Below are 12,748 nucleotides of genomic sequence, written 5' to 3' on the forward strand. Positions count from 1 at the left end.
TGACACAATATTATTGAGATCTAATAGGCAACAATGCCAAGGAATGTATAGGGGAAGTTACTAGACCGAATTGTAATGTAAATGTGAAGAAAGAAAAGCGAATGAAAAAGTAAGTTGCTCTGGGCAGCAACTGAACCTGCGACCTTCGAATAACGCGTCGGATCTTCTACCAACTGAGCTACCACGGCGACTATCTCTCCATCCACTTTGTTGGCTGTATATGTCAAATAATAAACGTATTCACCTGAAGTATGAGTGTTTGAAACAGGCATTACGGACCACTGCGCCGTCTATCTGTGCACTACATCTACCCACAATTCAGATTCCAATTTTTACAAGAAACTCATTTTGACTGAAAATCATTTTGAGGATCTGTTGCGAATGCTGAATAGTCTTTTAATTCCGATACTAATGATGAGAAGTTATCTTACTAACAATTCATGACAAGTTTGCCATGACAGTATCACGCGTGCTCCCTGATTCGCAAATACAAAAAGAAAGTGGCATCTACTCAAAGGAAGGCCCTGCGGTTGTCGAAGCGAGCGGACATGTGTTCGCGTCGGCTCCGATTTGAACGCATGAGTTTGCAGCGAAAATCACCGGATATCCACAATTATTTGTTACAACAAGATCTAGCTCGTTACCAGAAATCTTCTGGCACCGCTATAAAAGTGGAAACTCAGTTTCTCTACTGCACGGCCAACTACACATCGGTGCCTGCAGAGTGAGAGCTGGGACGCGCACATGCACGGCTGCTGCCACCGCCGCTTCCATAGACGCTGCTGAGCAGATAGGTGGTATAGCAAGGAAGGACGAATCAGCGCGTCTGAAGCGCCTCATTTTCCTAACAAGATAGAAGTCACCGTGCACAGTGAAGAGGTCTCCGATGATGATATTGAAAAAAACGGGGGGTCAACTCGCGAGACTCGCTCGCTGGATTTCGTGCCGACCAGCTGTGCCCCCGCGATCTCCGACCACAGCAAAACTCTGGCCGGCTGGCTCGCCCTACGCCATCTGCTGACGCTGACAAGAGCTCTCGCCGAGTGTTGCCCCATCGTCGGACTCTTGCGACCATATCCATCTTTCCTATCTCCTCCTTACTTCCGTATGTCGCTGTATCTGTGCCACGCTCTCACCTTTCTGTTCTCTCCATTTCTATACCTTTAATCCCATTCTTTTAATCTCTCCTTACCCCATCCCTTGTGAGCTACTGTTGAGGTGTTGCACTGTGATGCAGACAGTTACGGGTCTCACTTTTCCTTTTTCTCTTTTAAGAATCACATCAGAAGACATCTGGCGGGCAAGCGTTGGCTCCCCATGTGGAGACTACAGATGACAACTGCAACAAGAAATAAGACGAGCAGCGTCTACGACAACTCATCAAAGCAAGTGACATGCCACATTTGCCTAGAGGCGACGTTCAAAAGGGGGCCTCCGCGTCGCTCACGTCGCTCATCACGGAGCCATGTTCAGAGCGACCAGCGTCTAACAGGCAGTAGCAATCGCGAAAGAAGCTCAAGACGAGGACATGCTCTGTTCTAATCTATAACAAATTATCATCGCTGTGAGGCACCAATCGAGGCATATGCTGATAAATATCAGCGTATAACCCGCATCATGGTCGGCAAGGACACGTACGTGACCAGTGCCTACGAGGCAGTGTCAGATTATACTTTCAAAGGAGTAATACGCGGCATTCTCCTGGAAGCTAGCTCCCGCGACATCACCGGCAGCGTTGTCACACCCATAAACACCACAGCATTGCTGCTAAAAGGCTGAGAAACAAAACGGCAGTGATCGTGCTGTTTGAGAGATTCAGGGCAGCGACGTACGTTCGCTACTGTAAAGCTCTACTGTGGTGTACCCTATACCGTAAACAAGTCGATATATGTTATTACTGCGGCAAACTGGGACACCGCGCGGATTTGTGTCTGAATCCCCAAGATCGTATATGTCGAAAATGCGGGGCGCCGAGCTCTCCTGAAGACCACCAGTGTGCACCCACATGCCAGCTCTGCGGAAACAACCAGCAGACAGCCGACAGGACCTGCATAGCACGCTACAAGACCCCTTAAATCGTCCCACGCCACCTTTGAGTGCGCCAACAACAAGTTTCACCCAAGCCTACAGCCATCATTAACGGTACAAATCAGCAGGACACTCTTCCTCCTCGACCGCAAGGAGGCCGGCGCCGGCCCAAATCCCACACCAATTCAAGGTCTGGATCCAGGCTATGGCGCGGAACACCGAACCATACGAATTGAAGTAGGCAGACGTGGTCAGTGTAGATTTGCTTACCCAACAACAAAATGAGCACTTTAATTAAGGAACGATAGCAGTGAAGTCGTGGACCTCCTCGCAGCCATCTAACGCAATGGCACCCAGAACTGAACCAACGCAACCCATTTCGCCACCTACCGGTTTGATTTAACCGGCAACATTTATGCCCCTCCCCCTCCTCACCATGGTTAAGCAACGTACGTACAAGCTTTGGCAGTGAAATTGTCGAAGCTACACAAATAATAGAGTTGTTTTAATCCAAAGCATTCGTGATAAGAACAAGCTAGACATTATTCTACAGGAGTCGCATGGTTCCGCCAAGTTAGCAGGCTACGCACAATTGGCTGTGCCACTGGAGATACTACCACCCTTACAACCCTAGTTTTCAGAGATCACACTGCTCTACAGCCCAAAACTAAAATTGGGCACAACGATAACAATCTCAATGAACTCATACCATATCGCAAAACACACGCTAACCTCTTCATACTTAACATATACAACATATACAGTAACCATAAACACAATAAACACAGGTTTGGCACTTCATTTAACAGCGCTCTCAACGTCGCTGGTACCGATTGCATTATAATAGGAGGTGATTTTAGTGCTCCATATACAGCTTGGGGAAATTCTTATGCTCTCCCAAAAGTTCGCCATCTCTGGCTCGGCACACAATCGGGGGCTTAACTCTCATCACAGACCCAGGCGTGCTTACCACTGCCCGATCTCAGATTCGTCAAACATGCATCCACAACAACATGGCGTAACACACTAGAGGCTTTAGGTAGTGACCATTACATCATCTATATCCGCATCAAAAAGAACCCTACCAAACCGGCAGGAAAACAACATAAGCTATAGTCTACTTGGCAATTTCTGCAAGTCACGAGAAAATAATGTCTCATCCATTGATGATATGAAACATTGCACCAACACATTAAGAAAGGACATTAATCGCGCTACACAAACAGTGTTCCCAGATGCGCACTTTGAGGAGACTGATAGCTAACTTCTACTCATGTGGGAAGCGAGACAATCAGTCCGAAAGACGTGTAAAGCGCAGAAATAAACAGGAACCTTCGGAAGAGTATGATGCTTCTTAACAGAGAAATCGAAACATATGCTAAAAACTCAAGCCAGCAACAGTGACACGAAATTTGCAACTCTATGGACAAGCAAATGGGTTTCAGAAAAACATGGTGACTTCTCCGTTACCCATTAGACTCTGAGAACAACAAAACAGTCCACCGTCAAAATATCAAGAAGTTCATCCATTATTACACAGGTACAGAGCAAGAACTCTTGCGAGATATAGCAAACACACACATTTCCCAAGCGCCTCCTCAACTACACCCAGATTATACCGGTCAGACAAATGCAACTCTAGACGAGGAATTTTCGGAAGCAGAAATTCGCACCGTACTACACCGCCTTAATACCAAATCCACTCCTGGTTTCCACTTCATTACGAATAAGACACTACGTAACCTAGACCATAACTCTATTAGTCACCTTACAGACTACATTACCGCATGCTAGACTACTAGACGTTTGCCCCTCCCCCCCAAAGGGAGGTTGCCAAAATTATTCTTATACCCATACCAAAGAAGCCACTGAACATTCACAACATTAGACCCATCTCCCTAACTTCCTGCGAAGGCAAACTCGTGGAACACGCCTTCTTAGCTCGACTAACAGATTACCTTGAACAACATGACGTTCTCCCGCGCACTATATGATAGGTTTCCTAAGGCACCTTTCATGCCACGACACTATGCTTTAATTGAACCACCAAATCATAGACACCACGACCCGCTCGAACAAAGCTATACTAGGTTTAGAGCTTAAGAAATGATTCGATAACATTACACACAGCACAATACTCCAACAGGTTGAATTAATGAATGAATGAATGAACAGATTTTAGTTCTGGTGAGATACAGAAAAACGAAGCGAAGCTGAAGGCCAGTCGGCGTGACGTGGCTTCGCTAGGCGAAATAATAAAAGTTCAACAAACAGTGCTACATTGAGTAATAATTATAACAATACGAGAAGCAGCATAATAACAGAACACAGAAATAGCATAAGGGCGAAAATAGGTGACATATAAATACAAAATATAGGCTTAACGCCTTAAATGTCGGAACTCAAACGTACAACCTTATTCGGGACTTCCCTACAAACAGACAAGCTGTAGTCGAAGTGGGCACACTCACATCATCTGACATACCCATAGGAAGCGCAGGAACTCCACAGGGATCCGTGATATCTTCTATGTTATTCAACTCAGCTCTACTTGGTTTGCCCTCAAAACTGTCCATGATCCACGGGCTTCAACAGCATATATGCCGACGATATTACCCTCTGGATACCTGATGGCAGCGGTGGCTCTATAGAAGAACAGCTACAGGAAGCGGTAAACGTAGTGGAACAATACCTACGCCGAACAGGACTCTCTTGTTCAGAAGAGAAGTCCGAAATCTTCTTATACCGCCCCAAACTCCGAGGCAGACCACCCAAACAGTTTAGTCCGACAAGGTCATACACAGACTATACCCCGAAGACGGCCGATGGACGCCTTATACTAACAGCCGATAAAATGCGGGTTTTAGGATTTCTGGTTGAAAGCAAATACACAAATGGTAAGACAATCAGCAAATTAAAAGCCAAAGTTACGGAAACGATGCGACTCATCAAAAGAATAAGTAATAAATATCAGGGCATGAAGGAATGTAGTATTCTCCAACATATCCACTACTTCGTGCTCAGCCACATTAATTATGTCACTGCCTACCTTCGAATGTTCACGGCGAAAAAAAAAAACTAAACTTAACGGACTCATCAGACCAGTTTGTAAAGATGCGCTAAAGTTTCAGCAGAGTACCAGCACGGAACTCCTTCTTCGACTAGGCCTTCATAAAACGCTCCAAGAATTAAATGAAACGTAACAGATCTCGCAGTACGAGCGCTAGAGCAATTCGCAAGTTTTGTAGAGCGTCACATCGCCCCTCGGCCACTAGCGGAACTTTTTCAAAGAGTATCGGTCGGCGGGGCGGCGGCGCTGCTGCATGCATTTGCGTTGTGTTGTTCGAGTCGTCATCCCGAACACAAAATGCCTACAGTTAGAGGCTTCAAAAGCAATCGCATGTGATGCCTGCAACAGTGTACAATTAGAACATCGATGACAGTCAGTCTCCATTGCTTCCCAAGAGATGCAGCGAGGAAGAAGGAACGGATAGTCAAGCTGAGAATCGGCAAGTCTGTCATATCGCCGATGAAAGTGTGCAGCACGCACTTTGGTAGCACCGACTACTTCTGAAGCAACGTAGGCAAGAAAACGAGAATATCTGATTTGTGTGCATGCCTTCGTTTATTTTTCTGATGAGAATTCAGGAGTTCATTTAAAAAATGAAGTTATAGCGTGTTGCAGTAGCCCTAACAATTTGCTTGCGTCAAGCGCCAGTTTACTGTCGCCGTTACATCTCACCTCGTCAGAAACGCGTATGTTGACATCTCGGGCTGCACCCAGTATGCCATCACTTAGTCGAGTTTGAGCTGCACCGTTGTAGGCAGCGCAGCGAAAACAAGCAGCTTAGGCCATCTCATATGCTTCAGAAAGACGTAACAGTTTGTGAAAGACATACTCGGCGCCTTGTGTTGTGAAAAAATAATGAATTTTTAAAATATATTCCCGGAAGGAACATTCATTGGCGGAGCTGTAACTTGTGCTTTGCTACGCAGACCCGCAGATATGAAAGCCTGCAAGAAGACGCCTGAAATCGTCAGCTGTGCCTTCCCAATGTTTGCTTCTGCGGCTTCGCAAAAAAGAGAACTCGTCACGAACCCAAGCTGCAATGGAACGTAGTGCTCCTGCATCTGTGCGGCGTTCTGAAGGTTGTAAATTTAGAACGAATTGCAGCATATCACCATAAGTTGGCAAAGAAATTGTAGCTCGCTCAGACTGAATCAAGAAATATGTTTCGCTTTGAGGACTCACTCGGACTCAGACTCACTAAAATTTTCCTGAACAAAATTCACTAGAACTCAGATTCACTTGATCTTTTCTTGACCTGACTTACTCAAACTCACCGACTCAGTTGGACTCACAGCTTCACCTAAATCTGAGTAAGCTTGAGTTTGCGTGAGCCAACTGACTAGTTTGTGAGTGTAAAGTTAGCTTTTGTGATCTTGGTGTTAATGCCCTTCATTGCGAATACCACACGTATTTGGTGCTCTGTGGTACTTCTTTACGGGTTGCACCTTCAAACACGGGTTATCCGTGGTTTCAGCCCACTAGGGACATTTTTATAAAATATCTGACTCACATGAGATGTCTTTACCAAGAACGTCCCCTAAATGAGTTTCCCAGTGAGTGAGTTAAAAACATTTATCCATAGAGAGGTTGCAGGTCCATAAGGGCCCTTTACACAGGGGGAGTCCTTATTCTGCGACCCCACTGGACAAGGCCGCTCGCCGCGCCCGTTGAACTAAAGCTCTTTGAGCCTCCAGCCCTGAGCAATTGAGTAGGGCTGCCTCCCATGCCTCTCTAGTTGGAGAAGGGTTAGGTTTGGAGAAGGGTTAGGTGGAAGGAAAGGACTCATTTGACATGCTCACACCATGTGAAAGTTATCGAAGACTTCCCCACAGTGAGAGCAACACCCATCGACATTCGGGTCAAAGTGTTTTACTACTGCAGGACACAACAAGGTGTTGGTCTGCAGGCGCCTTTGGGTTCGTTCATCAGCCTTACTCAGGCCCTTAGCAGGCACCGGGAAAAGCCGATGTTGTTCGCAATAGTACACCAGAACTTCTCTAAATCGGAGAAGCGGTTGGCTAGTCTCTGAGCCGAAAAAGCCTGGGTAAGGTGCCCGGTGGTTAAGCGCGCGGGCGGCCGCATCCGCAGCCTCGTTACCTCTAAGACCTTGTGGCTCGGAGTCAAAACAATGCGTTTTGGTGAGGGGTCTAAATTCCTGACAGCTTGCTTTAGAATATCGCAGGCTAAATGTGATACCTCGCCCACCAGATAATTTTCACGGGCTCAACGTGAATTCGTAATGATTATTCTAGAGCCCGTGTGCGAGGCGGAAAGTTCTATTACTACCCCCTCAGCGCGTGTGGAGTTGGAAGCCCGATAGGAGAGCCCGTTAACGCGTTTGATTTGGTGAACTACGGTGGTCATGTAGAGGGTGACGGCCTTGCCACATCAGCGTAGTATACACCTGGCTTAGATTCATAATGGTGTTCGAGAGCCACAGTGCGCGCCCCTCGTCTGCCTTCGTGCGTCTGCGAGTGCATGTTTCGAGGAAGGGGAGGAACCCAGAGCTTGTGGCGCCACAGCTCAGGAAGTCTGCATGTCTCCTCTCGAATGCAGTCATGTTTTATGTGCAGGCGGCCTAACAAGCGGCACTCAGATGCTGTCTGCGAAAGTCGCGTATATTAGTTGACGAGGTGCGCCTCCTTCAATTCCTGATAAGAGTTTAGCACCCCCAGAGCCGACAACTTGGCATTGGAGGTGGTTACCGGTAAGTCTAAAGCTCGCTTTTTAGCCTTCTTAATGGTGGCATCGATGCGCTGGTCGTGTTGCTTCGTCGTGTGAAGATAGGGTGTGAAGTAGAGGATCCGGCTGAAAACAAAGGCATGGATGAGTCGAAGCGTATCCCTGCCCTTCAGCCCACCGCGTTTGTTAAAAACGTGGTGGATCATACGTCCGCCTTCTTCGCCTATGCGTTTCAATTCAGTAATGGTAGAGTCTGGTCTGAGTCTGTTACGAATGAACAGGCCCAGGATCCGGATCTCCTCGACTTCTCCGACAGGAGCTCTTATCAAAAAAATATGCAAGTTTGTGTCGTCTTTGGGGTTGGCGCTGACGTGCAGAAGCTCTGATTTTTCAGGAGCGCATTGGAGACCGCAGCCGAAAACATAGCTATCGGCTATAGAGGTGACCCGCGGGAGGCGGTCCACCATTTCTTCAAGGCTACCTTCAGTAGTCGAAATTGTTATATCATCCGCGTAGAGTGCGCGGTGAATTCCTTCTACCCGGGCCAATTGATGTGGAAGCTGCATCATAGCAATGTTGAAAAGGAGTGGTGACAAAACCGCTCCTTGGGGAGTACCTCTTGTGCCCATGGTGTATGGGCCGTTATAATCATCCTCAGTTATAAGGAAGGCCTGACGCTTCGAGAGGAAGTCTCTTACGTAGGCAAATGCCTTGTCACCACAATCTGAAGAGCTCAGATTTGTTAGAATGCTACTATGACGAACGTTATCAAAGGCGCCTTTAAGATCGAAAGCAAGATTGGCCTTTTCGTTGTGTTGCATGACAGTGGGTTCTATTATTTCATGGTGCAACTGAAGAAGAACATCCTGAGCAGACATATGTGGGCAAAACCCAAACATAGTGTCTGCTAAGAGGCGCTTAGCTTCCATGAATGAAGAGAGGCGATCCCGAACCATTCTCTCCATAAGTTTACCCACACATGAAGTTAGTGAGATAGGCCTCAGGTTGTCGGTATTCACCATCTTTCCTGGTTTAGGAATGACAGTGACTACAGAGGTCTTCCACTCTATGGGAAGTGGACGTTCATCCGAAGTCTGATTTATGTAGTCTAGCAAGTGAAGGCAGGCCGAGTCCGTAAGATTCGCCAACAGTTTGACTGTTATGCGATCTCTACCCGGAGCCGTATCCCTGCGCATCTTAGCTAAACTTGCCCTTAGGTCATGTATCGTAGAAGGGGCAGCCATGTCTTGATTAGGCTTGCCCGTGTTCTTGTATTCGGGCCCAATGGAATCCTTAATGCGACAGAGATATCGGTCACACAAGGTGTCCGAGAACAGGGCCGCATGCCTTGGTACCCGAGAAAAGCCCACCGGAGTTGTCACTGCGTGTCTCCTCTTGTGTGAGTAGGGTCAATGAGGCTGCGAAAGAGGCGCCACGTCCCTTTCGAGCTCATTTGATGCGCCGCTGTATTACACTTCTCGATTCAGTTTGAGTCAGTAGGATAGGCGGCATACTGTGCGGCTTGTTCGGTGAGGTCAGTAATGCGACCCTTAAACTTGCGATTAGTCTTATGTTTTTTCCACCGCTTAGTAAGACTCCTACGTGCCTCCCATAGGTGCAGGAGGTGATTGTCTACTGCGGGGATCTCCTCTGTAGTCCTAAGGGTCTTGAGATGTTATTGCTGAATTCATGCAAATGCTTCACCCATTCCGCATAGCCGCCGGAAAAGAGCACGGAAGGAATGCGTTGCTTTTTAAATTTATTCCAATCAGTCAATTTGGCTTGGCCCCTCTTTTTCCGAGTCACCTTGACCGGAAGAGTGATCCGGAGAAGGCAGTGATCGCTACCAAGCGATTCCCTTAGGTTTTCCCAGACAGGATGTTTAACGTCCGTTATGAAAGACAGGTCAGGACACGTGTCCCGGGTTACCGAATCACCCATGCGTGTGGGACATGCCGGATCCGTGAACAACGCAAGACGAAGTGTGGATATTAGCTATGCTAACTTACATCCTCTCGCCGTTTCAAAGTGGTAAACCAATGAAGGAACTCATGCTCATGCCTCAGATCAACAATTGTGAGGTGGCACATTGTTGAGATATCTGTACAAGAACCGAGTGCAAATGTTAGCCGATATAACATTGGTAATATTGCTGAAGATGAGCACAAGAAACGTTATTACATGGTATAAAAATTTCACTATTTTGTGCAGGAGTTTTCTCTACGGCTGCGAAGGCACTGGTTTGTGAAAGTATTCTGCATGAAGAAAACCAAACAGAGCTAAATGGATCAGTGATTCATTAGGAACGCGTAGTGCTGTTTTTAATTACTGTTACTAACTTTGTGGAGTGATGATTGCGTTGGTTAGGTATCACAGCTGTAAATTCAAGATACCATCGTCTTATTTCGGAGCCATTTGAGTTGCATGTCTATTATAGCATAATAGATGGCTATTGTAGTGCTGTGTACGTTGTCAGCACACTTATTTAATGAGCAGTGTATGTGAAATCTAGATCGGTTAACAAGAACCATAATATCAAAGAAATCTTTAGGGCACAGCGTCGGCCTTATACGACCCATGCATTTTTTTTCATAGTGATGTACCATTATCTCGGTGACTAAAAGGAATACTCACAAAATTCATACATACATTTCTTAGAATTTTTTACTGTTAATAATCTACTAAAAACCAGATAGTATTATTGCAGATAGATTAAAAACACCAGATAGTATTTTTATAGATATATTAAAACTGAATATACTAATAATTTTGAGTATTCTTTACTGCTAGAACGCAATTTTTTAGTTCACTGGCATCCATAAAATTTGTAACAAAAAAACTGCGAACTGCACAACTTCAATTCTGCTTTAGTAGCTGTATGTACTTACACAGAATATAGGAAAATGTTTGTCAACTAGTTACCTGGTAATACATAGGAAGTAAGTGGACATAAGAAAAAAAAGACATGGTATTGGGATAGTAGAGTTTAAAATTGAAAAATGTCTGAAAAGGAATTTCTTTGTCACAAACAATCTTCCACTTATTAGCTATGAACTTCGTAATCATGACCGAATTCATTGTTTCACTTTGAAGCCTCTCTTAATGACCATCTTGCTTCTTTTGTGAGATATCATGTAACTCTACCCGCTATGTATCATCACGTGTGGTCAACGTTTTTCAGCGAATTGACTGTAGTTTGGCCAGGATTCAATCCTAACTGTCTCAGAATTTTGGCTCGTGTGATATTTACGACCATTAAATGCAAGAACATTATCCATTATTGCAATTCTTCACTATGAGTTTCACCAACTTGGACATCTGGGAACGTTGCTATTCCACATTTAAAAACGGTAAAGGTGCACTGTGAACAAGGACACAAAGAAGGCACACACATGGATACATAGCTCTACTTTGAACAGTTTTATTTTGTGATTCCGCGGCTACTTAAAGGGCAATATATATATACATTTATATATATACATATACACACACACACACACACACACACACACACACACACACACACACACATATATATATATATATATATATATATATATATATATATATATATATATATATATATATATATTTGACCACACTTGGTAGCGTAGTACAAGATCAATACTAGGCACCAAAACGGATGCCCGGAAATCAAATTATCTTTTTGTAAGTGCAATAGAGGGCATGTAATACACTTGCCACCCATATTTTCAATCTCCCCTGCCTCTGCGATTTCACATTAAGCTGATTTCTACTTCGTGCCGAAATTCTGCATTTGTCAAACTGAGTAGAACAACCACACTTATTACTGTGCACCTCTAAGAAACCGGCTGCCCCGTTCTAACATCGTAATGGTTTTCACGCGGTCGTTCATTTAGGCAACGACTGGTTTGTATTGCCTGCTGCTATCTTGTGGCCGCTGCTAAGTCCAACAAACCGGTCGTTGCCTAAATGAACGGCTGCGTGAAAACTACTACAAAAGTAGAAACGTGCCAGCCGGTTTCTTAGCAGTGCACTGTAAGAAGTATGGTTGTTTTCCTCTGTTTGACAAATGCAGAACTTTGGCTCCAAATAGAAATCGCCTTACACGTAAATTCATAGAATCTGGGGAGATTGAAAAAATAGGTGACAAGTGTATTAGCATGCCCTCTATTGTGCTGGCAAAAAAATAATTTAACTTTCTTGGCGTCCGTCTCGGTGCCTAGTAATGATCTTCTTTTACTGTGCAACAGGTGTGCTCATCTTTTGGCCCTATTAGTATCTTTCGATTTGCAAAATAAAAATATTGAAAGTAGCACTATGTATGTGTATGTGTGCCTTCTTTGTGTCCTCGTTTCCAGTATGATTTTACCATTCTTACACTTGACTCTGAACCTAAACAAAACAGCAAAAACTATGCGACTCAATTTACATCAACTCAACAGTTGCACCGAGCCATTCAGTGTAATTGTATCACAAATAATATTGTCCATTAGAGCATACCAGTGGTCACCATGCATGCACGTAATTCGCCTCGAAGTACGCTGAAAAGGCCAAGAGGTTCAACAATGAACAGCTTGCCGGTTCAGCACATCAATATGTCACGGGCATTCTCATTAACAAGATAACTGTATGAGTTGCCGCGAAGTTTACGTTTGCTGAAGACCTTACTTACCCCCAGCATCTAAGCTTACCGACAAGCATAACAAAAACCAGGTGCAATGAAGCTAAGAGCTGAAAGTGTTCGAACTTATGCGATTCAAAAACGAAGTGTGATTATAAATCCGCACAGTGTTTCAGACTACTTTACAAGTTAACAATTTTCTATGCGCAGCTCACTGTAGTCAACATTTTGATTTTCGTACATGAAGTTTTTTTAAATAAGTCGTAAGTTCTGAGCGCATATGAGTACCTTGCACTGGGGTGAGTTTTCACTCACTACTTGCTTTCGGAAAAAGTGTTGCTGAAAGAGAAGAAGTGCTGTGT

At 44.9% G+C, this 12,748-nt stretch overlaps 1 protein-coding gene, 1 long non-coding RNA gene and 1 pseudogene across 3 annotated transcripts in view; 1 reads left to right on the forward strand and 2 right to left on the reverse strand.

Annotated features, from left to right (window-relative positions):
* LOC142818057 (uncharacterized) overlaps positions 1-12,748 on the forward strand; it is a 427,592-nt gene that overhangs the window by 353,652 nt on the left and 61,192 nt on the right. The gene's annotated exons all lie outside the window — the stretch shown is intronic.
* Positions 1-12,748, reverse strand: part of LOC119174065 (protein 5NUC) — a 442,987-nt gene that overhangs the window by 315,459 nt on the left and 114,780 nt on the right. The gene's annotated exons all lie outside the window — the stretch shown is intronic.
* On the reverse strand, positions 6,724-8,409 carry LOC119174066 (uncharacterized; annotated as a pseudogene).

The sequence above is a fragment of the Rhipicephalus microplus genome, chromosome 5 (assembly GCF_043290135.1).
Source record: "Rhipicephalus microplus isolate Deutch F79 chromosome 5, USDA_Rmic, whole genome shotgun sequence".
Taxonomy (NCBI): Eukaryota; Metazoa; Arthropoda; class Arachnida; order Ixodida; family Ixodidae; genus Rhipicephalus; species Rhipicephalus microplus.